We start from the raw sequence: 23,177 nt of genomic DNA on the forward strand, positions 1-23,177 counted from the left end.
AATCGATCTGAAACATTTTGTTGTGAAGTCTTTTTTTTCAATTCCGGGTCTATAGTACACTATACAACATGGCAAACTGCATAGTTCTTTCCTATTTCTAGCATTATTTTTCCCTCTGACTTCTGAAGTGAATGAATTATGGAGCCATTCTGCTCCTAGAATGCCTGCTCTAGGAAACCAGGGAACTTTCTATCTTGTTCACCACTGTATTCTCATTCCTGCTTCATAAAATACACAATAGATATTTCTTGGATAAACTATGATCTAAAACTGCAAAAGTATCTGCCTGCCTGCACTGCAGGAGACACAAGAAATGCGTGTTCTATCCCTGGGGAGGGAGGATCCCTTGGAAGAGGAAATGGAAACCCACTCCAGTTTTCTTGCCTGAAACATCCCATGGACCCAGGAGCCTGGGGGGCTACAGCCCAAAGGGTCACAAAGAGTCAGACACACCTGAGCACGCACAGATACTAGACCGTGAAAATGTTTGAACTTGGAATAAATTAGACTCATGCTCTAAGTGAGAATTACAATGTCTTAGTAACATTTCATGGAAGAAGTCTCAGAGAAAGAAATTTAGAGAACCGGAGGAAACGTTAAAAGAACTGAGTCTGAGAGGTCCACTTCTTTGGTTGAAAAGTCCCAACTACCAGGCTCCCAACAGGCAAATCTAAGGTGTTGGCAGCCAAGAGGTAGTTTGGAAAAATGGAAGAGTGGACAGAACAGAAAAATATCAGGAGACTGGGAGCTGTAATTTCCACAGAAACTGAGCTGGTACCTGGCGGATCGATGTGGGACTAGGTCTTGCTTGGTTTTGGGGAGAATGAACAGTGACGGTGTTTTAAGGTAGATTCTCTGTGGTTTGAACACAGCGCTGAATGTGGCCATTCCTACTTCTGCCGGGCTGCCAGTCCAAGGGCCACTGTCATCCTGTAATCTGGATGAAAGTATTCTTAGCTCCCCTCACCAATACCCCGTATCCCATCCCCTCCCGCCCCCACTCCCACCACCCCCCACAGAAAAGGGTCTGGCTAAACATGCAGAGTCAGCAGCTTCCAAGTAGGGAGACTCAAACCCCAGTCTCTGGGTTTCAGAACCTGTGGGTTCCATAGGATTCATCCATGGGTTGAAGAATTTCTTGAGATGGAGAGCTTCTAAAACGAGTTTCCAAAGGACAATGAACAATATAAGAGAAACGTCATCTCTATTCCCAAAAGAGACCCAGTTTGCTCTCCAGGCTTTGGGCAAGGCCACTCCTCCCATCTCCCCAACAGTTAAGAACCCATCAAATAAATTAGAATTTTAGTGAAAGAGGAAAAAGCACTTCTCGACTGGCTGTCACAGCTACTGATGTTTATTGGGTCATCCACCTAATGAGCGTGGAGACCGCTCTCTGTTTCAGCTTAGGCAGACTGGTAAAAATGAATTAGCAGATGCATCTGTGAAAGGAATGCATCTATGCAACTGATGACATACCCCAGATCTCTTGGCATTTTTGAGACTCTCAGTGACTTGGTATTTTTTTAATAAATCATCTGTAGGAGAATTTATGTAATAAGGAGATGGTACTGTTTTACGGTTTTCCAGTAGTCATGTATGGATGTGAGAGTTGGACCATAAAGAAGGCTGAACACCGAAGAACAGAGGCCTTCAAATTGTGGTGCTGGAGAAGACTCTTGAGAGTCCCTTGGACTGCAAGGAGATAAACCAGTCAATCCTAAAGGAAGTCAACCCTGAACATTCATTGGAAGGACTGATGCTGAAGCTCCAATACTTTGGCTACCTGATGAGCCAACTCATTGGAAAAGACCCTGAAGCTGGGAAAGATTGAGGGCAAAAGGAGAAGGGGACAGCAGAAGATGAGATGGTTGGATGGCATCACCGACACAATGGACATGAATCTGAGCAAACTCCAGGAGATAGTGCAGGACAGGGAAGCCTGGCATGCTGCAGTCCATGGAGTTGCAAAGAGTTGGACACAACGTAGTGACTGAACGACAGCAACTATTTTGAGAGTCACATAATATCAGGTACATGATAACAAATATTTAAGACTTGGTGCTTAAGTGCATGAACAGGTGTGGCCGAAAGGATAATCTGACCGTGGGAAAATCACAGACTGTGAAAGCACTTACAGAGAGCTGGCTACAAAAACATTCACCCTGCTGAGTGGGAGCAGGGTTGTCCCCAATGTTAGACACATGTCTAAACTTGAAAATGGTGAAGACCTGTGTCTTAGTTTATTTGAGCTGCTTTAAGAAAAATGTCATAGGCTAGGAGGCTTATAAACAACAAAAATTTATTTCTCACACTTGGAGGCTGGAAGTCCAAGATCAAGGCGCTGGCAGCTGCAGTGTCTGGTGAAAAGAGGCTTCCTGGTTTAGAGGCAGTTGTCTTTTCACTGCGTCCTCATGTAGTAGCAGAGGTGCGAGATTCTCTGGAGCCTCTTGTAAGAGTGCAAGTCCTATCCATGCGAGCTATGCTGTCATTACCCAAGCACCTCCCCAAAAGTCGCACCACCTAGTACCATCACCTTGGAGATAAGGATTTCTTGGAAAGTGAAATTTGCTCAGTCCAACTCTTTGCGACGCCATGGACTGTAGCTTCCAGGTTTCTCTGTCCATGGAATTTTCCAGGCAAGAATACTGGAGTGGGTAGCCATTCCCTTCTCCATGGGATTTTCCCAACCCGGGAATTGAACATAGGTCTCCTGCATTGCAGGCAAATTCTTTGCCGTCTGAGCTGTCAGGGAAGCACACGTGGTGGGACACGATCACTCAATCTATGAATTTGACTATCACTACGGATAGTCACCTATCTGTGCTTTTACCTATTTGAAATATTTTTAAACTGATAACGGACTAAAATTCAGTAGAATTTGGCTCCTCTCTAACCTATGTTTTCAAGTCCTTATTTCAGGACTGTGCTTTGAGGGGCACAGCAAATACAATAGCAAAACCAATCACTTTTCAAATAGCTTCACTGATTGCTAAAAATAAATGCCCTTTCTCAAGAATCTCGAAAGAAAATATAACAAAAAAACAGAATGCAGAGACTAAGGCTCAGAATCATAAAAAATAAAAATGAGAACCTATTTTGTATCTACGTATCTATCCTATGATAACTGTGGACTAGCAGGTGTTATGTTCCAGGGGGAACTGTCAGAGCAAGAAACTGCAGAGGGAAAAAAAAAATGCTACCTGGTGGTTCTTCCACTCAGCATCCCCTGGAATGTTCCGAAGGCTCTGGGTTAGAAATCCATTTAGTAGCATCAGCCCTGACTAAATTCACCCAGAAGAGAATAGAACCTGAGACTATGACGAAATCTAGCCAGCCAGATATTACCAGTGCTAATAACGGCAAGTGAGTGGAGGCCGTGATGAATATCCACAGGCCATCCAAGAAAATCTATTCTTAGCCTCAGTCTTCACACTGTTCTCCCTGTTCACCTCTGTCAAGCCTTTGCCAGAGATGTTGGCTGATTTGAGTTTCATAATTTGAGTCTGTGCTAATGTTGAACAAAATGGTCTCATTTTGGGCAGCAGGACACAAGCAGGAAAGTCAAATCATAGAGTACATAAATTATCCCCTGAATAACACAGAAGGCAGAACACCCTTTTTGGCTTCCCTAGCCTTGGAAGGAAAGTTATGACCAACCTAAACAGCATATCAAAAGCAGAGACATTACTTTGCCGACTAAGGTCCGACTAGTCAAGGCTATGGTTTTTCCAGTGGTCATGTATGGATGTGAGAGTTGGACTGTGAAGAAGGCTGAGCGCCAAAGAATTGATACTTTTGAACTGTGGTGTTGGAGAAGACTCTTGAGAGTCCCTTGGACTGCAAGGAGATCCAACCAGTCCATTCTAAAGATCAGCCCTGGGATTTCTTTGGAAAGAATGATGCTAAAGCTGAAACTCCAGTACTTTGGCCACCTCATGCGAAGCGTTGACTCATTGGAAAAGACTCTGATGCTGGGAGGGATTGGGGGCAGGAGGAGAAGGGGATGACAGAGGATGAGATGGCTGGATGGCATCACTGACTCAATGGACCTGAGTCTGAGTGAACTCCGGGAGTTGGTGATGGACAGGGAGGTCTGGCGTGCTGCGATTCATGGGGTCGCAAAGAGTTGGACACGACTGAGCGACTGAACTGAACTGAACTGAACAGAACAGAATGGCATGGTTCTTGAAAGACTGGCAAAATTGGCATCCATTCATTTGACAAATATACGTGGGTCACCTGCACATGCCTGGTCCTTGTGGGGTAGGCACATGAATTTTCTCAAAATATGTTACAGTAACACATTTTAAACTGAGAGTTATCCTCCAGTCACAAGTCTGTGACAAGGTCCATGTCAAATTTCACCCTAAAATCAGATATGAAATAAAGAAAACTTTATTTATAGAATATATCATTCTTGGGCATCAAGCAACATTTTCCCAAGAGCTATATATGTGAAATTAGAAAGGTTCCATAAAGGTATCTTCAAATTATTTGCACTGCACTTGTATTCCAATTGGACAGGAATATCTAATCTTGGTTGATCTGATGTAAAATGGTATTCCTCTTGTTACTACTGTCTGTATAGACTATTACTTTAACGGCAGCAAGCTCTACCACCCCTCTCCCCCCACTATTCTTAGAGATCCATCTTCTCTAAGACCCTGGATGGGAACCCTACATACTATATACTAAAAAGCCCACATCCCCTTGCTCACAATTATGCAGACCAGGGCTGGATGTTGGAGAAGGCAATTTATTAGTGGGCCAGATTCACCCTTCAGATCATTTAAACTAGGGAACTTAGAGTCTAACTCAATTGTACATTGACCTGGGAGTTATCCAAAACCAGCAAGGGTTCTTGTGTGCTGAAACAGAAGGGGCTGATCTGCCGTCGAAAGAATAAAGCAGGTGAACAGAGAGGAGAGAATCAGAGAACACATGACCCCAGAATAATGTAAGATTCCTGATTTTTTTCCAGTTCCTTTCCTAGCCTCTTTTTGAGATCCAAATCAACTCGATTCCTTTGGGAATCTACAAAATACTCTGGTAAAGTCAAGTCTTTAAGGTAAAATCCTCATTTTTCCTTAGCTAGTTTTAGAAGGTTTCTGTTCCTGGTAAACAAATGATCTCAGACAAAGACAGAGCTGAAAACGAGAGTTTTGACTATGTTTCCTTCACTTGGAATAGAATGGAATCCTTGCCATTTACTGCTTTATACATATATGAGTAAAGAACAGGTTTCGTGAAGACAACCTACCATAAAAGTTATTTAGATTTTCAGAAAAAAAATTAGGAAAGAGGTATTTACATCATTGAATTACCTAGGGTTAGGTATATTAAATATTCTGAAAGCAGAATAGAATACATAAATATTTCTTTGAATAGAATAGTATCAATATTGGGACCACCTGCAGGCTAACACTGGCAATTGCTTCATTGAACATATTTCTAAAAGGTCTAGCTGGCAAAGTGCACAAACATCCAGATATGAAACGTTACCAAATTCTTTCAGGTAGTGAAATGTGAAACAGGCAGTGTGGTCACGCCTGGGTGAGCTGTTAACTCACTCAGGTGACAGAATCTTGCATTTTATACCTGCTGTTAGTACACTACAGTGAATAGTAGCTCAGAGTTTGGCAAAACACAGACTGGAGTTTGACTCATAATTCCACCCTTTATTGTGCTTTAAGAGCCCTTGACACCCAACAGCCCATTGACTCTAAGTCTCAGTTTCCTCATCTGTAGATTGGAAACAGCCAGGTTAATGTGTGGAATCTGTAGGCTCATGCATCAAAGCAGTTATTGAGTTATTTTGCACATAGTTTCCAATAAATGCCCTTGTCATTATTAGTGTTTCCTCTGTCTGAAATAACCCATCTGTTCTCCCAGTTCTCTGGCTAATTCTTACTTGACCGTTCAGTGTCAGTTTAGAAGTGTCCTCACTGGCAAACATTTGAAGGCTTACTGTGTGTCACAACACCTCCTCCAGGTAGCCTTCCCTGATCCCCCTCAACCAAATAAAGAGACCTTTAAGACACTTAATTCTCACCTGTTAATTATAACCTAGGATAGGATATTTGAATATTAATAAAATTTGCTCATATAAATATGTTCTGTTGTGTCTAAAAGTACAAAACAAACAAACCAAAAAATAGCGTCAATAAGGGCATAGTAAACAAGAGAATCCAGCATTCTACCTTTAGAAAAATGTGCACCATAACAAATTTAAACCTACATAAACACTTAGAGAGGGAGTGTAAAATTTTAAATTGTAGACTCTAAAGAAGTAAAGAGAATTGAATTGTTAAACAAAAAACCCTTACTCTTTTGAATTCAGATAGAAATAAGCAAACTGTTTCTGGGAAGGAAAAAAATACACTGTATCATAATGTCAAAATTCAGTATGTCTAATGTTTGCTCTTTTTTGTGTAGCTGTTAGCAATGCCCCCATCACAGAGGAAGAGACGTTCTCTGCAGATTTCAGTCCAGTGTGCATTGTGAAAGCACCTCTTGCCACCTGCTCACTCACCACACCCCAACACCAACAGCCCAAGGTGACTTATGTGAACAGCCCAGTCTGAATGTCCTTTCCCTCCCAACTCGTATAACCCTATATAGAAACAGACACAAATACGTGACACACACGTAAGTATTTGGTTAATTTTGTTCTTACTTGTTTTGCAAAAAAGATTACATTAAACACCTCCTTCATCTTGTAGAAATTCTTCCAAGTCACTTGACAGAACTTTCACTAATTTTTAATGGCTGCATATTTCCTTTGGTATGGGTATTTCACACTTGATTCAGTCATTTGCCTGTAATAAGGCATTCAATCTGTTTCCAGTGGTTTCCTAAAAACAATCTTACAGGAAATACCATTTATATATTTCCTTAATTCATGATGATTTTCTTTCTGGAGGCTAGATGCCTAAGAGTGGGACTGTTGGGTTGGAAAGTATAAATATTTTTAATTTTATGTGATGTTGTTTGACAGTTTCACAACAGAAAGTTTTCACATTTCCGCTAGGGATGTTTGAGAGTATGCTTTTTCTTTCTCCGCGTTGCAGCCAGCAATAGACGTTAACTTTCTTCTTGGCCATTTAATAAGTAGGAAATGACAGCTTATTGCTAGTGTTAGGTGCATTTTCCTGAGTACTAGTACTAGTACTTTAGGCGGAGAAGGCAAGGGCACCCCACTCCAGTACTCTTGCCTGGAAAATCCTATGGACGGAGGAGCCTGGTAGGCTGCAGTCCATGGGGTCGCTAAGAGTCAGATACGACTGAGGGACTTCACTTTACTTTTCACTTTCATGCATTGGAGAAGGAAATGGCAACCCACTCCAGTGTTCTTGCCTGGAGAATCCCAGGGACGGGCAGCCTGGTGGGCTGCCGTCTATGGGGTAGCACAGAGTCGGACACGACTGAAGCGACTTAGCAGTACTTTAGGGCATCTTTTTTTTTTTTAAGGGTTATTATTTTTTTTTTTTTTGATGTTGACCATTTTTAAAGTCTTTGTTGAACTTGTTACAATCTTGTTTCTTTTTTTTTTGTCCTCAAGGCATGTGGGATTTTAGCTCCCTGCTGCTGCTGCTGCTACTGCTGCTAAGTCTCTTCAGTCGTGTCTGACTGTGCGACCCCATAGACGGCAGCCCACCAGGCTCCTCCGTCCCTGGGATTCTCCAGGCAAGAACACTGGAGTGGGTTGCCGTTTCCTTCTCCAATGCATGAAAATGAAAAGTGAAAGTGAAGTCCCTTAGTCATGTCCAACTCTTAGCCACCCCATGGACTGCAGCCTGCCAGGCTCCTCTGCCCATGGGATTTTCCAGGCAAGAGCTCTGGAGTGGGGTGCCATTGCCTTCTCCATTTAGCTCCCTGAGCAGGGATCAAACTTGCACCCCCTCCATTGGAAGGCAAAGTCTTAACCACTGACTGCCAGGGAAGTTGCTAAAGCATTGTTTGTATTTGTTATATTTGGAGTTGGTCTTATGTATATTATCTGTTTGTATCCTTTTCCCATTTTTCTACATGGTAACATGCTTTTTTTCTTATATGAGCTCTTGCATAATTGCTCTAAATACATCAATCTACAACTGTGGTATTAATCCATCTTACGTATATTTTTATATATACTATAATCTATTTCCAATTAACTATCCTAGCAACTGATTTGTCTGTTTCCATGTCATACCATAATCATTTGACTACCTTGATAATACAGTGCCTTCTGATATTTCCAAAACCAATCTTCCTACTCTCTAACTACACATTGTTTTCTTCTTTTCCATACTTTTCTTGGATATCTTTGGGTGTTTTTTCATCCATATAAATTCTAAGAATATTTTAGACAGTTAAACCATTTTAGAATTCTATTTGGGATTGAACTAAATTTATTATTGGCTTTGAGACAATTTATGTTTTTATGATATTAAGTTATTTCAAACCAGAAAATTTTATATTCAACTTTGTTAAGATCTTTCCATTTTTGATAAGATTTTATAGTTTCTTATAGATCTTTATAGATCATGTGAGCTTCTTTTTATAGATAGTCCCATATTAATATATATTTTAGCACTGTTATAGTGTTTCTCCTATTTCATCTAGGAAATTATTGCTAGAGGAAAACTGCTTTGTCTTACATTTTGTATACTACCATCTTTTAAAATTCTTTCAGTTCAGTTCAGTTCAGTCTTAGTTACTCTCATATCTTTTTAATAGAGTCTCTTGGATTTCTAGGCATACAATTATATCATTAGCAAAAAGTGTTGTTTTATTATCTTTTCTAATATTTATACCAGTTATTTAACAACAGAAGTTATAAACAATGAGGGTGATAGCAAGGCATTCCAATCTAGCTCCTGATTTTAAGGAAAATAATTTAGTGTATCTTAGCATTTAAAATAATACTTGTGGTTGGTTTGCAGGTAGTTTTTAGCAGATGAAATGTTTCATTACTTATTATAAGTTTTTATTAGGAATAGTTGTTGAATTTGATGAAAGCCCTTCTGTTCCAAGATTTATTGCTAAGATTCTATGGGTTCTGTCCTTTAGCTAGTTGATGTAATAAATTGTGCTGATGTTCCCCGAGAGTGAGGTTTTTTTTTTTTTTAATAGCAAGCCACTTCCACATTCCTTTAACAAAACTTACTTGCTTTTAGTCTATCAGTTTTTGAGAACTTGCTATTATTTGCTAATACAGATCTTCCTCAGCTTATGATAGGGCTATGTGCTGATAAAACCATTGTAAATTGAAAATGTCATAAGTCAAAAATGTATTTAATACACTTAGCTTACTGAACATAACAGTTTAGCTTTGTTTACCTTAAGCGTGCTCAAACACATTAGCCTACAGTTGGGCAAAATCATCTAAACACAAAGCCTATATTATAATAAATAAATACATTTTAGATCTTAGCAGTGATTATTTTTCACCTTCTTATTTTTTTATTAGGAAATCATATTTTTAGTATTAATTTTTATTATTTATTTGCAGATGCATTTAAGCTCTTTAAGTGCACTTATTTTTTTTTAACTTGTATTTTCATCTGTCTTCTCAGGTGAATTTTCTTCTCAGTTTTATTTTCAGGTGTGAGATCTAATGTATTTTCCTCACTCAGGCTACAAAAAGGTCATTAATGACCCAGACAACCATGATGGTGTCACCTAGAACCAGACATCCAAGAATGTGCAGTCAAGTGGGCCTTAGGAAGCATTACTACAAACAAAGCTAGTAGAGGTGCTGGAATTCCAGCTGATCTATTTCAAATCCTAAAAGATGATACTATTAAAGTGCTGCACTCAGTGGGTCCGCAAATTTGGAAAATTCAGCAGTGGCCACAGGACTGGAAAATGTCGGTTTTCATTCCAATCCCAAAGAAAAGCAATGACAAAGAATGCTCAAACTACCATACAATTGTGCTCATGTCACATGCTAGCAAAGTAATGCTCAAAATCCTTCAAACTAGGCTTCAACAGTACAGGAACTGAGAACTATCCAATGTACAAGCTGGATTTAGAAAAGGCAGAAGAACCAGAGGTCAAATTGCTAACATTTTTTGGATCATGGAGAAAGCAAGGAAATTCAAGAAAAACGTCTACTTTTGCTTCATTGACTATGCTAAAGCCTTTGACTGTATGGGTCACAACAAACTCTGGAAAATTCTTAAAGAGATAAGAATATCAGACCACCCTGACTTGTCTCCTGAGAAATCTGTATGCAGATCAAGAAACAATGGTTAGAACCAGACGTGAAACGGCAGACTTATTCAAAATTGGGGAAGAGTACAACAAGGCTGTATATTGTCACCCTGTTTATTTAACTTCTCTGCAGAGTGTATTATGTGAAAAGCCAGGGTGGATGAATCACAGGCTGGAATCAAGACTGCCGGGAGAAATATCAACCTCAGATATGCAGATGATACCACACTAATGGCAGAAAGTGAAGAAAAACTAAAGAGCTTCTTGATGAAGGTGAAAGAGGAGAGTGAAAAAGCTGGCTTAAAACTTAACATCAAAAAAACTAAGACACTGGCATCCTATCCCACCCCTTCACAGCACATCAGTTCAGTTCAGTTCAGTCGCTCAGTCGTGTCCGACTCTTTGCGACCCCATGAATCACAGCACGCCAGGCCTCCCTGTCCATCACTAACTCCCAGAGTTCACTCAGAGTCGCGTCCATCAAGTTGGTGATGCCATCCAGCCAGCTCATCCTTGGTCGTCTCCTTCTTCTCCTGCCCCCAATCCCTCCCAGCATCAAAGTCTTTTCCAATGAGTCAAGGGGAAAAAATGGAAGGGGAAAAGAAAAGCCCATGGTTTTATTTTCCTGGGCTCCAAAATCACTGTGGATGGACCCTCCTAAGCTATCTTGTATTTTATTTTTAATATTTACTTTTCTGTTTATTTATATGTCTGCCCTTGGGTCTCAGTTGTGGCACACGGGATCTTTGCTGTGTCATGAGGGATCTTCTGTTGCAGTAACAAATTGTCTAGTTGTTGCGCGTGGGCTTAGTTGCTCCACCACACGTGGGGTTTTAATTCCCTCCCCAGTGATAGGACCTGTAACTCCTGCATTGCAAGGTGAATTCTTAGCCACTGGAGCACCAGGGAAGTCTCTCTTTCTTTATTTTTGTGTGCATGCACAGTGGCTCAGGCGTGTCTGACTCTTTGCAACCCCTGGGCTATAGTCCGCCAGGCTCCTCTGTCCATGGATTTTCCAGGCAAAATACTGGCGTGGGTTACTATTTCCTACTCCAAGGGATCTTCCCAACCCAGGGATCAAACCTGCATCTACTCCATCTCCTGCACTGGCAAGAGGATTCTTTTACCACTGAGCCACCTGGGAAGCCCTATCTTTTATATTTTCTGAAATGAAATACACTACTGAAATTATGACAGAGTAGCTAGAATGGGCTCTGGAGTCAGACAGATCTAGGATTTGAAACTCATTTAGTGAGAACAGAGAAGGTTTAAAGAGCAAGTGTTCTTTGCAAGGCGGACATCTCAGGGAAAACTTCATGCAAACCATGAAATGTCTTCATATAACAGACTAGAAACTGTGACTCTGAGAGTTTTCCTCATTTGCTCAAATTGACTCAGCTTTTAAGTTTTAGAGGCGGGATTCCCAAACCAGCATGTCTAGAACTTTTTTTTTAATCTTCTGAAATTTCTTCCATAAATTCTTCTTAGTCAGGAATTGGAAACACTAGTTACTTGCTAGCTGTTTAAAGGCTTAAGCAAAAATTTATAAATATTTCACTGAGGAAGTTTCCAGTTTTGTTTTCTATTGTACATTTTGGTTTTCTTATTTGCAGATTTTGTAAACTATTTTTTAATACCGAGTGTCAAATGACTTGTATTGTCATTAGAGAACATAATTAGAAGGTTTTTATGTGTATCAAGCTAAAGAAGACTCGAGGTGTGGACTCAGCACCTTCTTACTAGGTGATGTTTATCTTCTTGTCTAGAATGCTCTCCTGGAGAACCAGATACAGCTGGGGTTACTGTGCTTTAAAATGAGACATAAAAGGACATTTGAAGGTTCTAGAGGAAAGTAGCAAAAATGCCTGCAGATTTAGGAGCTATCTAATTAGGAGAGATTAAATGAAATAGTCAACTCAGATAAGATTAAGGATAACAGGAAAGTGATTGATGCTTATAGAGTAATGAGAATTATCTTGGAGAGATACTCACCCATCAAATCCTAGACTTGGAACTAAGAGCATCACTTAGTTTTGAAGGAAATAGTTTTAGGACAGATGAGAGAGAACTAATGATGAACTTTTGGAATTTTCTTTTTGTTTTTGCTATAACATTTTATTATACAAAATTTCAACATACATAAAAGTAAGAAAAATCACGTATTAGAGATCTTTCGCCCAAATATGGCTTAGACTGAAAATAGATTCTGGAATCTATTTTTATAATGCACAGATTCTGGAATCATTTTTATAATGCACAAATAATGACTGAATGCTGGATTTTTAAAAAGGGTTTAGGATTTTTAGAATTTAAATTTTGAGGTGGATAGTCCAGAAGATATCAATAAGAAACTTTGTGGGTAGTGAGCCTAAGTTTGACATGAAAAGGAAAACATCGGGTAGAAGGAAAGGTCACAAGTGTCCCAGAAAAATATCCTGACAACTGAGAGGAAAAAAAAAACTTAGAGCAGTTGGGATGTGACAGCTTTGCAAAAGCATGAGAAATTAGATCTCTGAGCTGTGACTATAAGTCATAATTCAATTTCCTTTGCAACACTATAAAAAATTCAAAGTTTTATAAAAACAGAATGAAAGCTTATAAGAATCAAGTCATGTCACCTCTCCTTCTGACCAGGATGGAGTCACTGCTACTGGGTTTGCTCCCCCCTCCATCATAAACAACTATAAATTTGGGCAAAACAAATGAGGTTGCTGTTTCAAAGCTTTGCTTAATGGGAAGTACAGGATTGTGGTTCTTGAGAGAAGGGAAATACACAAAGGATGTCTATGGCTACCCTAGTTTTCTTCCTGGGGTAAATTTTTGGCCTGTAGTTCAGGAAGGGAAAGCCCAATAGCAGTCTAGCTGAGTTGAGGAGGAGGGATGAAAGACTGGGGCTGTGGAAGGCTGCATTTGTGAGCAGAGTCCTGGAAAGGAAGTAGCTAGGCAAAGGTGACCCCGGAGCTCTGGTGGGGATGCATCATACGTGCTTGGAGAGGGCTAGCAGCCTAGCAGGACACAGCTATTGTGAAGCTAAGAGCAGAATAGAGATAAGGGAGATTGCATAGTGCTGGCTGATGTGGGTGCCTGGACCAGCCAGAGTAGACAAACATCACTGCATTCAGTTGAAAATCAGAGTAAGACCATATATTAAGAGTACATTCTAGCCATTCCTTAGGACTAAAGATAAAATCAAAATAGACCCACCCTAAAGAGCATAAAACCAAGCCTGACATGAAAATCTACCACTACTGTAACCGCCTGCCAGAAAAAAACTCAATACTCTTTGATGGAAGGCAAAATAATCCAGACTCTGACACGGTGTTCCTCACAATATCCAGAATATCTTTGATAATTACTTGACATGCAAAGAAATAGAAAAATATGATCAATAATTAAGGGGGGGGGGGAAAGGTGCCTAATAAAAATTAACCCTGAGGTGGCCAAGATGTTATATTTAGCCAATAAAGACTTTCAAATAACTACTATAAATATGTCAAGGGCTTGAAGGAAAAAATGGATGTAAAAATTAAATGAGGGAGGGATGTTCAGTGGGAGGGGACATGGATAAACCTATAACTGATTCACATTGATGTTTGGTAGAAACCAACACAATATTGTAAAGCAAGTATCCTCTATTTAAAAATAAATACATTAAGAAAAGGATTAAACAAATAAGGAATATTAGCACATAAATGGAAATTATAAAAGAAGAGTTAGATGAAGATTCTAGAACAGAAAATTAAATATCAGAAAAGTAAAAATGAAGAGTCTCTTTAACTTGTGGGACAATATCAAGTAGTCTAATGTATATATATATATACTGCCTTCCCCGGTGGCTGAGATGGTACGCATCTGCCTGCAATGCGGGAGACCTGGGTTCCATTCCTGGGTCGGGAAGATCCCCTGGAGAGAGAAATGGCAATCCACCCCAGCACTCTTGCCTGGAAAATCCTATGCGTTAGTGTCTGAAAAGAGAAAAGGACAGAAGAGAGGAAACAGGAGGGGAGGCGAGTGAAGAGGGGAAGAAAAGACGAAGCGAGAGAGAGACAGAACGGGCCAGAAAAAATATTTGAAGAAACAGTGGCTGAGATCTTTCCAAAGTTAGAGTCAAGAAACTCAACAAATAGTGTATGAGATGAATACAAAACAAACCTCACCTAGGCACATTCTAGTCAAGTTGATGGAAAACAATGATAAAGATAAAATCTTTAAGAAGTCAAGATTAAAAGACACATTAGGCTCAGGGGAATAAAAACAGAAATTACTGACTGAGTTTTCTGCAACTTTGGTGGCCAGAAGACAGTGAAAAATGATCTTTAAAGTGCTAGAAGGGGAAAAAATAACTGTCAACCCAGAATTCTTTATCTAGTAAAAGTATCTTTGAAAAATGAAGATGAAATAGAAATGATCAAATAAGCAAAAGCTGAGAGGACTTATTGCCAGCAGATATGCACTGTAAGAAATATTAAAGGAAATTCTTCATGTTGAAAGGAAATGGTACCAAACGGAAGCTAAATCTACAGGCAGGAATGAAAGCATACAGGGAATGGTAAAGATGCGTACAGTCATCCTGCAGCATCTATGGGGGAACTGGTTTTAGGACCCACCAAAATATACCAAGAATCATCCCTCATAGCTCACTCGGTAAAGAATAAAAAAAGAGAGAGAGACTGTAAGATAGGAGAAAAAAAAAAAAAAAGAATCTGCAAGGCTGGAGACCTGGGTTCTATTCCTGGGTCTGGAAGGTCCCTTGAAGAAGGAAATGGAAACCCACTCCAGTATTCTTGCCTGGAGAATTCCATGGACAGAGGAGCCTGGCAGGCTAGAGTCCATGGGGTCTCAAGAGTTGGACTCAATTTAGTGACTAAACCACCACCAAAATATATTAATACTGTGGATGCTCAAGCCCCATACTGAACACAACACTCCATATCTGTAGTTCTGCATCCACAGATTCAACCAACCACAGATCGTGTGACTGTAATAGTTACTGGGGAAAAAAACTCCGTGTATAAGTGGACCCATGCTGTTCAAATCTATGTTGCTCAAGGGTCAACTGTATACTTTTTAAATCTTTTTTCTCTTAATTTAAAAAAAAAACAAACATTTGATTGTTTACAGTAAAAAAAAATTACAATTCTAGTCTAAAATTTATAATGTGTTCTTAGTGTTAATAAAATCCATGAGCGAAATAGCAAAAAGAATGGCATGGGTGCTAAGGCTCTGACTTTTTATATGAAGTGGTAGAATAGTAATTAGAATTAGATGTTGATAAGGTGAGGATCCATATTGTGACCTGAGGGTAACCAAACTTTTTATGGTGTGCCTGGAACTGAGTTGTTTTCCAGAATGTTTAGTCACCTTATCTCACATTTGAGGCAAATGAAATAAAATGGGCGAGATGGTACATTTAAACCCAGTTGTAGCAATACCTGTATTAAATGCAGATTGACTACACATATCACTTAAAAGCAGAAATCAGCCTGGATGAAAAAGTAAGACTTGGGGCTTTCCTGGCGGTGCAGTGATTAAGGCTCCTTCCTTCCGCTGCAGATGGTATGGGTTTGATACCTGATCCGGGAAGTAAGATCCCACATGCCCCATGACATGGCCATAAATAAATAAAGTAGACTGCTTTATGAAAAATAAAGTAAGGCTCAACTATGGGAAGTTAATAAGGAATGCATTTATAGATGTATAGCCCCATATATATGGATGCGAGAGTTGGACTGTGAAGAAAGCTGAGCACTGAAGAACTGATGCTTTTGAACTGTGGTGTTGGAGAAGACTCTTGAGAGTCCCTTGGACTGCAAGGAGATCCAACCAGTCCATTCTGAAGGAGATCAGCCCTGGGTGTTCTTTGGAGGGAATGATGCTAAAGCTGAAACTCCAGTACTTTGGCCACCTCATGAGAAGGGTTGACTCATTGGAAAAAAACTCTGATGCTGGGAGGGATTGGGGGCAGGAGGAGAAGGGGACGACAGAGGATGAGATGGCTGGATGGCATCACCGACTCGATGGACGTGAGTCTGAGTGAACTCCGGGAGTTGGTGATGGACAGAGAGGCCTGGCGTGCTGCGATTCATGGGGTTACAAAGAGTAGGACATGACTGAGTGACTGAACTGAACTGACTGAGCCCCAACTAGGTTGTAATTTTAAAAATGGAAAAAACATTCCTTGTAAAGAGTAAGCCTAAGAAATCAAACGTAGCAGTACTAATACCAGACAAAATAGACATCAAGACAAAAAAATATTACAAAGGATTTTAAAAGACGTTTCATAGTGTTAAAATGTCAGTTCATCAGGAAAACATATAATCCTGAATATGTATGCAACTAGAACCAGAGCTTCAAAAGACGTGAAGTGAAACCGGCAGAACTAAGGAAGACAATCATAGCTGGGTATTTTAATGCTCTCAGTAATTGACAGGATACATAGATTTTAAAAATCAGTAAGGACATGGAAGATATGAACAAACCTATCTCTCAACTTAACCTTATTAACATTTACAGAACACCATACCCAGCCCCTGCAGAATGTACATTCTTCTCAAGATATATCCACCAAGGTACACCATAATCTGTCACACAAAATAAGCATCTATAAGTTTCAGAAGCAATTTAAATCATGCAGAATATGTACTCTGGCCACAGTAGAAACTAATTAGAAGCTAATAAAAATTTAAAAGTAATAACAATAAGATACTTAGAAAAGGCCCAAACATTTGGAAACTAAACTGTAATTTTAAATAACTGATAGGTCAAAGAAGAAATCATAAGATACAGTAGAAAGATTTTTTGAGTGAATGAAAATATTAAAGTTTGTAAAATATAACTAAACAGCATTTAGAGATAAATGCATAACTTAATTTTTTTTTCTTCTATTTTTTGGCTGTGCTGTGCAGCAGGCAGAGATCTTAGTTCTCATGCCAGGGATTGAACCCGTGACCTCTACAGTGGAAGTGTGGTTTCGTAACCACTGGACCACCAGGGAAGCCCCAAGAAGTGTATAACTTTAAATACTTATGCTAGAAACAAAGACAGGTTTCAAATCAACTCCCTAAATTTTCAACTTGAAAAGCAGAATAAACTCAAATGGGTAGAGAGAAGGAAACTAGTAAAGTCAGGATTAACAACATAGAAAATAGACAAACCGTAAAGAAAATAAGATTGCCGGGAGAAATATCAATAACCTCAGATATGCAGATGTCACCACCCTTATGGCAGAAAGCGAAGAGGAACTAAAAAGCCTCTTGATGAATGTAAAAGAGGAGAGTGAAAAAGTTGGCTTAAAGCTCAACATTCAGAAAACGAAGATCATGGCATCTGGTCCCATCACTTCATGGGAAATAGATGGGGAAACAGTGGAAACAGTGCCAGACTTTATTTTTTGGGGCTCCAAAATGACTGCAGATGGTGACTGCAGCCATGAAATTAAAAGACGCTTACTCCTTGGAAGGAAAGTGATGACCAACCTAGATAGCATATTCAAAACCAGAGACATTACTTTGCTGACTAAGGTCCATCTAGTCAAGGCTATGGTTTTTCCAGTAGTCATGTATGGATGTGAGAGTTGGACTGTGAAGAAGGCTGAGCACTGAAGAATTGATGCTTTTGAACTGTGGCATTGGAGAAGACTCTTGAGAGTCCCTTGGACTGCAAGGAGATCCAACCAGTCCATTCTGAAGGAGATCAGCCCTGGGATTTCTTTGGAAGGAATGATGCTAAAGCTGAAACTCCAGTACTTTGGCCACCTCATGCGAAGAGTTGACTCATTGGAAAAGACTCTGATGCTGGGAGGGATTGGGGGCAGGAGGAGAAGGGGATGACAGAGGATGAGATGGCTGGATGGCATCACTGACTCGATGGACATGAGTCTGAGTGAACTCTGGGAGTTGGTGATGGACAGGGAGGCCTGGTGTGCTGCGATTCATGGAGTCGCAAAGAGTCGGACACGACTGAGTGACTGAACTGAACTGAAAGAAAATAAATTAAAAAGTCAGTTCTTTGAAAAGATTGATAAAAGTATTACCCCCTAGCAAGACTGATTAAGGAAAAAGTGGCCCCGTAGGCAAAAGTGAAAACCTCACAGAACTATGAAGTCACTGCTGTTAATTAGGGGAGATGTGCACTCATGTGCTGTTAGGTATAAAGATAAAAGTCTAGAAAGTCATTTTTCTAGGCTAACTGATTTTTGAGAAAACCATTAAAGCATTTTTTTGTTTGCCCATTTTTTTCAACTGCAACCCAAAAAGGAAACACCAAGAAGAGATAAAGTGGGAGAAGGTGGATGTACATACGGTTAAGTAGTATAGAATCTATGAATGGAGGTTCATAGATATTTTATAAGACTTGAAATACAAAAACACAAATAATCCAATTATGAAAAGATTAGTCTTATTTTTATTTCTTTTGGAAGCTTAGGGAGACCTTATATATAAAACCTAGTTAATCATAATACTTGGTTCACACTCTCCTCTTCGAGCATAACTATCTTTTCTTTTCAGTTATTTTTTATTAACAATTATTTAATGAAAATCTAAGAACCTGCCATTCAATGTAAGATCTACAGTGATCCCTAAGTTAAACCTACCCATGTGCTATCTTCCTCAACTCCAGAAACAATTATCTTAAATTTTCTTTATTACTTTTAATGTTCTTTTTAAACAATATGTGGTTTCATTTTGCTTTGTTTTTTAATATTTCAGACTTACTTTTCTCACTCAATATTATGTAACTAAAATTCACCCATGTTGTCATGGATGTAGTTCATTCATTCTGTTGGGTGACTGTCACAGAATAACTTATCTATTTGGCTACAGTGAGTATCCTTTTTTTAATTCCCCAAAATATGAGTGTTTGGGTAGTTGCACAAGTACATGCCTCGGAGTAGAATTGCAGCGTCCTGAGACATGACTTTACAGGATGATGCCAAACTATTTTCCAGAATGGATGTAGCGATTTACATTTGATTCACATCCTTTCCAATATTTGGCATCATCAGATTGCTAAATTTTTGCCAATTAAATGGGTATAAAATGCTATCTCATAGTCTTGATTCGCATTGGCCATGTACATTACCTCTTCTGTGAAGTGACTCTTCATTTCTTTTTCCTGCTTTTCTATTGGATTATTTGTCGTTTTCTTATTAACTTGAAGGAGTTCTGTGTATACCTTAATAACAATATTATCTTTTATATATGTTTCAGACACCTTCCCTCAGTCTTATCTTTTCACTTTTGAAAAGTCTTTTTGATGAACCAAAGTTCTATGTTTTACTGTAGTTGAATAGCTCAAGCTTTTATTTGACGGCCATTACAGGTTGATGTATTTAAAAGCTCAATGGTCAGTCACCTAGAAAACTCAAAATGTTTTAAGGTTTTGCATTTGACAAATAATCTTCAATCCATATATAACTGATTTTTGTATTTGGTATGAGGTAGGGATTCAATTTCACTTTGTTTCCTTTTATAGATAATTGTATCCATCGTCATTGTTTTCAAATAGGAAAAGTGACAGAAAGCCTAAGAAGAAAAATCTCAACAGCAGATATTTTTCTCATTGGAGTCAAAGAAGAGAAAGCCATGTCACCCATTTGAAAGAATACAAATCTAATGCAATGCCCAAATTTATCATCACATTGCAGGAATGGAAAGAGCCTTCAGAGTCATATAATTCATCACTCAGCCCCCAGAGATGCTTCAACTAAATCGCCCAGGACAAATTAGTATCTGACTCACATTTTAAGATATCACTGGGAAAAAATTTCTCATTCCAACCCTTGGTTGTTTTTCTTAGAAAATTTCTCCTCTGCCTAGTCATAGAATCATGCTCATTTCCTTTATATTGAACCCTACTGGAAAATAATTTATTGTAATAATAATCTGCACATGGATCACAAATCTCCCTAAAGATCATAAACTCAAATTAGTTTAAATTAGAATTATAGATAAAGGTTTTGAACACTTGTCCATTAAAACTTTCACTGACCTATAAAACATTTGCTTCCCTTTTGGACAATAAAAGAGAGCACTGATGCGGGGATGGCAGGGATCATTAATAGCATAGAGAATATTTATCTTTTTTTAATTGAAAAATATTGAGAAGTAGTGAAAGTGTTAGTTACTCAGTCATGTCCAACTCTTTGTGAACCCGTGAACTATAGCCCTCCAGGCTCCTCTGTCCATGGGATTCTCCAGGCAAGAATACTGGAGTGGGTTGCCATTCCCTTCTCCAGGGGATCTTCCCAACCCATGGACCAAACCTGGGTCTCTTGCATTGCAGGCAGATTCTTTACTGTCTGAGCCACTAGGGAAACCCTGAAAAATATTACATCCATTTAACTTTATTTAAGTTTAAGCCAATTTATTTTTGCCCTCCAAAGGGAGGGAATAAATACACAAATAGAGTTAGAAATAATACTTGTTTTACACAGTAACAGCACCAGCAAATGCCAAAAAATGATTTGCAAACTATGAGTTTAAAGTTAATTCTCAAATCTTGGAACTTCTTTAAATAACAGGGAAACAAAGGGCAGAAATAATTAAGTAGACAATAGTTCCATTTTAGCCAATCATGTGCAGAAAACAGAGTAAGAAAGCCCTTCTTACAATTCAAATACAAGATCGTATTCTTGGATAGATATTTTACCTAGCAATAAAAGTCGTAAGTATCTTCATATTTGTAAAGAAATGGATAAAATCCAGAAAACTTACCCCAACTTGATAATTTGGAGAAAGGCCATAAATTATTTCATCTGTTTCTGCTATTTTCTCGTGTTCTTCCCTGGTGACGTTTTCCTCTAAATACCTCTCAATGTGCTTGCGTTTAACATTCTCACTGCAGATTCTTTGTCATAGACTGAAAGGTAGTACTTCTTCCTAAGGGACCGTTTGAGTTATGGTTCTTCCACACAGCTTTAGTGTTCTCAAGACAGGTACCCAAGGAGTGAGTCACGAAGGTGGAAGTTGTTGATGATAGCTTTATTGCTTTTATGGACAACAAGAAGCAGCAATACACAATTAGGGGTGGGGATAGGGGCATGATATGTTAACACTGATTTCCTTTTATTTAGAAAAGTATCTTATAAAGGAATGCCGCTAAGAGCAATCTAAAGAAAGCCCATATTGAGGTTGGTGCTAAAAGCATTCAAATGCTGAAGTAGACTTTCAAACTCTAAAACTGGAGGCTGCATTCTCTGAGAATTAGTAAATGAGCTAGAAGTTATATTTCTGTTTTTGTTTTATGTTCAAAGATGTGTCCTCACAACTTTTGCCCCATTAAACTGGAAGTTACACAAGCTCTTTGGGTTCGGATCAAAGAGTTCTTGGTTTCTTGCTTTGCCTCTGCCATAATCTGATGAGTTTTGACCAAATCACTCTATTTTTCATCTGCTTTTGTTACTATATTAAATGGAGATGACATTTTACAAGGCTTTTGTTAGAAATAAAAATACTTCAGTATGATTAACTACTACATGCTATGTTAATGAGTGCAATTCCTTATTTGCCCTTGAAGTGATTCAGAAGGCATCTGGATCCTGGTCTATCTCCATTCTTGGTTTAGAACTAAAAACAGGAAAGCAAAGACCTACTGAAAAAAATAGACTACACAAAAGCCCCAAAGCATATGTTAATGTATATTTTAAAGAAAGAAATGGGAAGAAGTAAAAGCGTCATTTTTGTCATTCAAGCAAAGATCAAAGAATTACATTGGAGACTCTCCATGCGCCAGTGTCCAAGCACACCTGTGAGTGTGTTTCTGAGTGAGACACAGACAAAGGGCAGGTACGGAGGCCCTTCTGAGTCCCCCTTTCATGGGCCAGCATGTCTGGTCCAGGGGAGGACATGTGGCCTTTCCGCCACCCTGGCAGGGCCCAGCTCTCCAGGGGGTCCCAGCAGGACTGGAGGAGGGGCTGTGTTCCCAAACTGAATCAGCTCAGAGCCGGTTCCCACCGTTCAGTTAGGTTCGTGTTTGGTTCCTGGCAACAGTCCAGAAAAGATAAGGTGCCAATGCATAAGAAAGAAGGGGACAGAGAAGCAGATGGGTGGTGGAGAGTCACTGTTCACCATTTTTCTTGTCCTGTTCAATGGTGGATGATTGGCCATTGTTGATTTTTCCTTTCATTGAACACTTTTATGTGTTGGGAAAGACGCTGTCCTTCAGACTTTTTAATTTAGATTTTTTTATTGAGTGAGGTTGGTTTACAATGTTGTGTTCATTTCTGTGGCTCAGCAAAATGATTCAGTTATACATGTGTATGTATATACATTGTTTTTAAAAATAATTTTTTCCCATTATGGTTTATCATGAGATACTGAATATAGTTCTCTGTGCTATAGTAGGACCTTGTTGCTCACTGTCCTTTAGGTTTGTTATCTGTGGCTCCAATGGAACATATAGTCAATGTCTTTCTCAGGGAATTCATATGATATTCTTATCACTCCCAGAATGGCTTGCCATTGGCCATGGTTCTTTTGTTTAAAATTTTTAAAAAGGCTTATGTCAGGGGCTTCCCAGATGGCACTAGTGGTAAGGAACCCACCTGCAGATGCAGGAGACACAAGAGATGTGCATTCAATCCCTGGGTCTGGAAGATCCCCTGGAGGCGAGCATGGCAAGCCACTGCAATATTTTTGCCTGGAAAATCCCTTCGACAGAGGAGCTTGGCAGGTTACAGTCCATAGGCTCACAAAGAGTCGAACAGAACTGAAGTGACTTAGCATGCACGTGAGAAGCATTTGTATGGCAAGTGTGAGAGAGAAGAGTTGAAATGGGGGCAGGAGTTGTCTTAGATAGTGGGGAATGTCAGGAAGGAGCAGAAACAGGCAAACCCCAGAAAATGTAACGAAGTAAAATCCTGACTGTCTGAGACACAATGGCAATAAATGCTTACATATTAAGAAGTATGTCACCTAAAGGGACAATAACAAGATCATAGTATAAATTGGTGAAATGTTTCCAATTTTAATGGTTTATTT

Source organism: Budorcas taxicolor, chromosome 14 (genome assembly GCF_023091745.1).
Source record: "Budorcas taxicolor isolate Tak-1 chromosome 14, Takin1.1, whole genome shotgun sequence".
NCBI classification, from domain to species: domain Eukaryota; kingdom Metazoa; phylum Chordata; class Mammalia; order Artiodactyla; family Bovidae; genus Budorcas; species Budorcas taxicolor.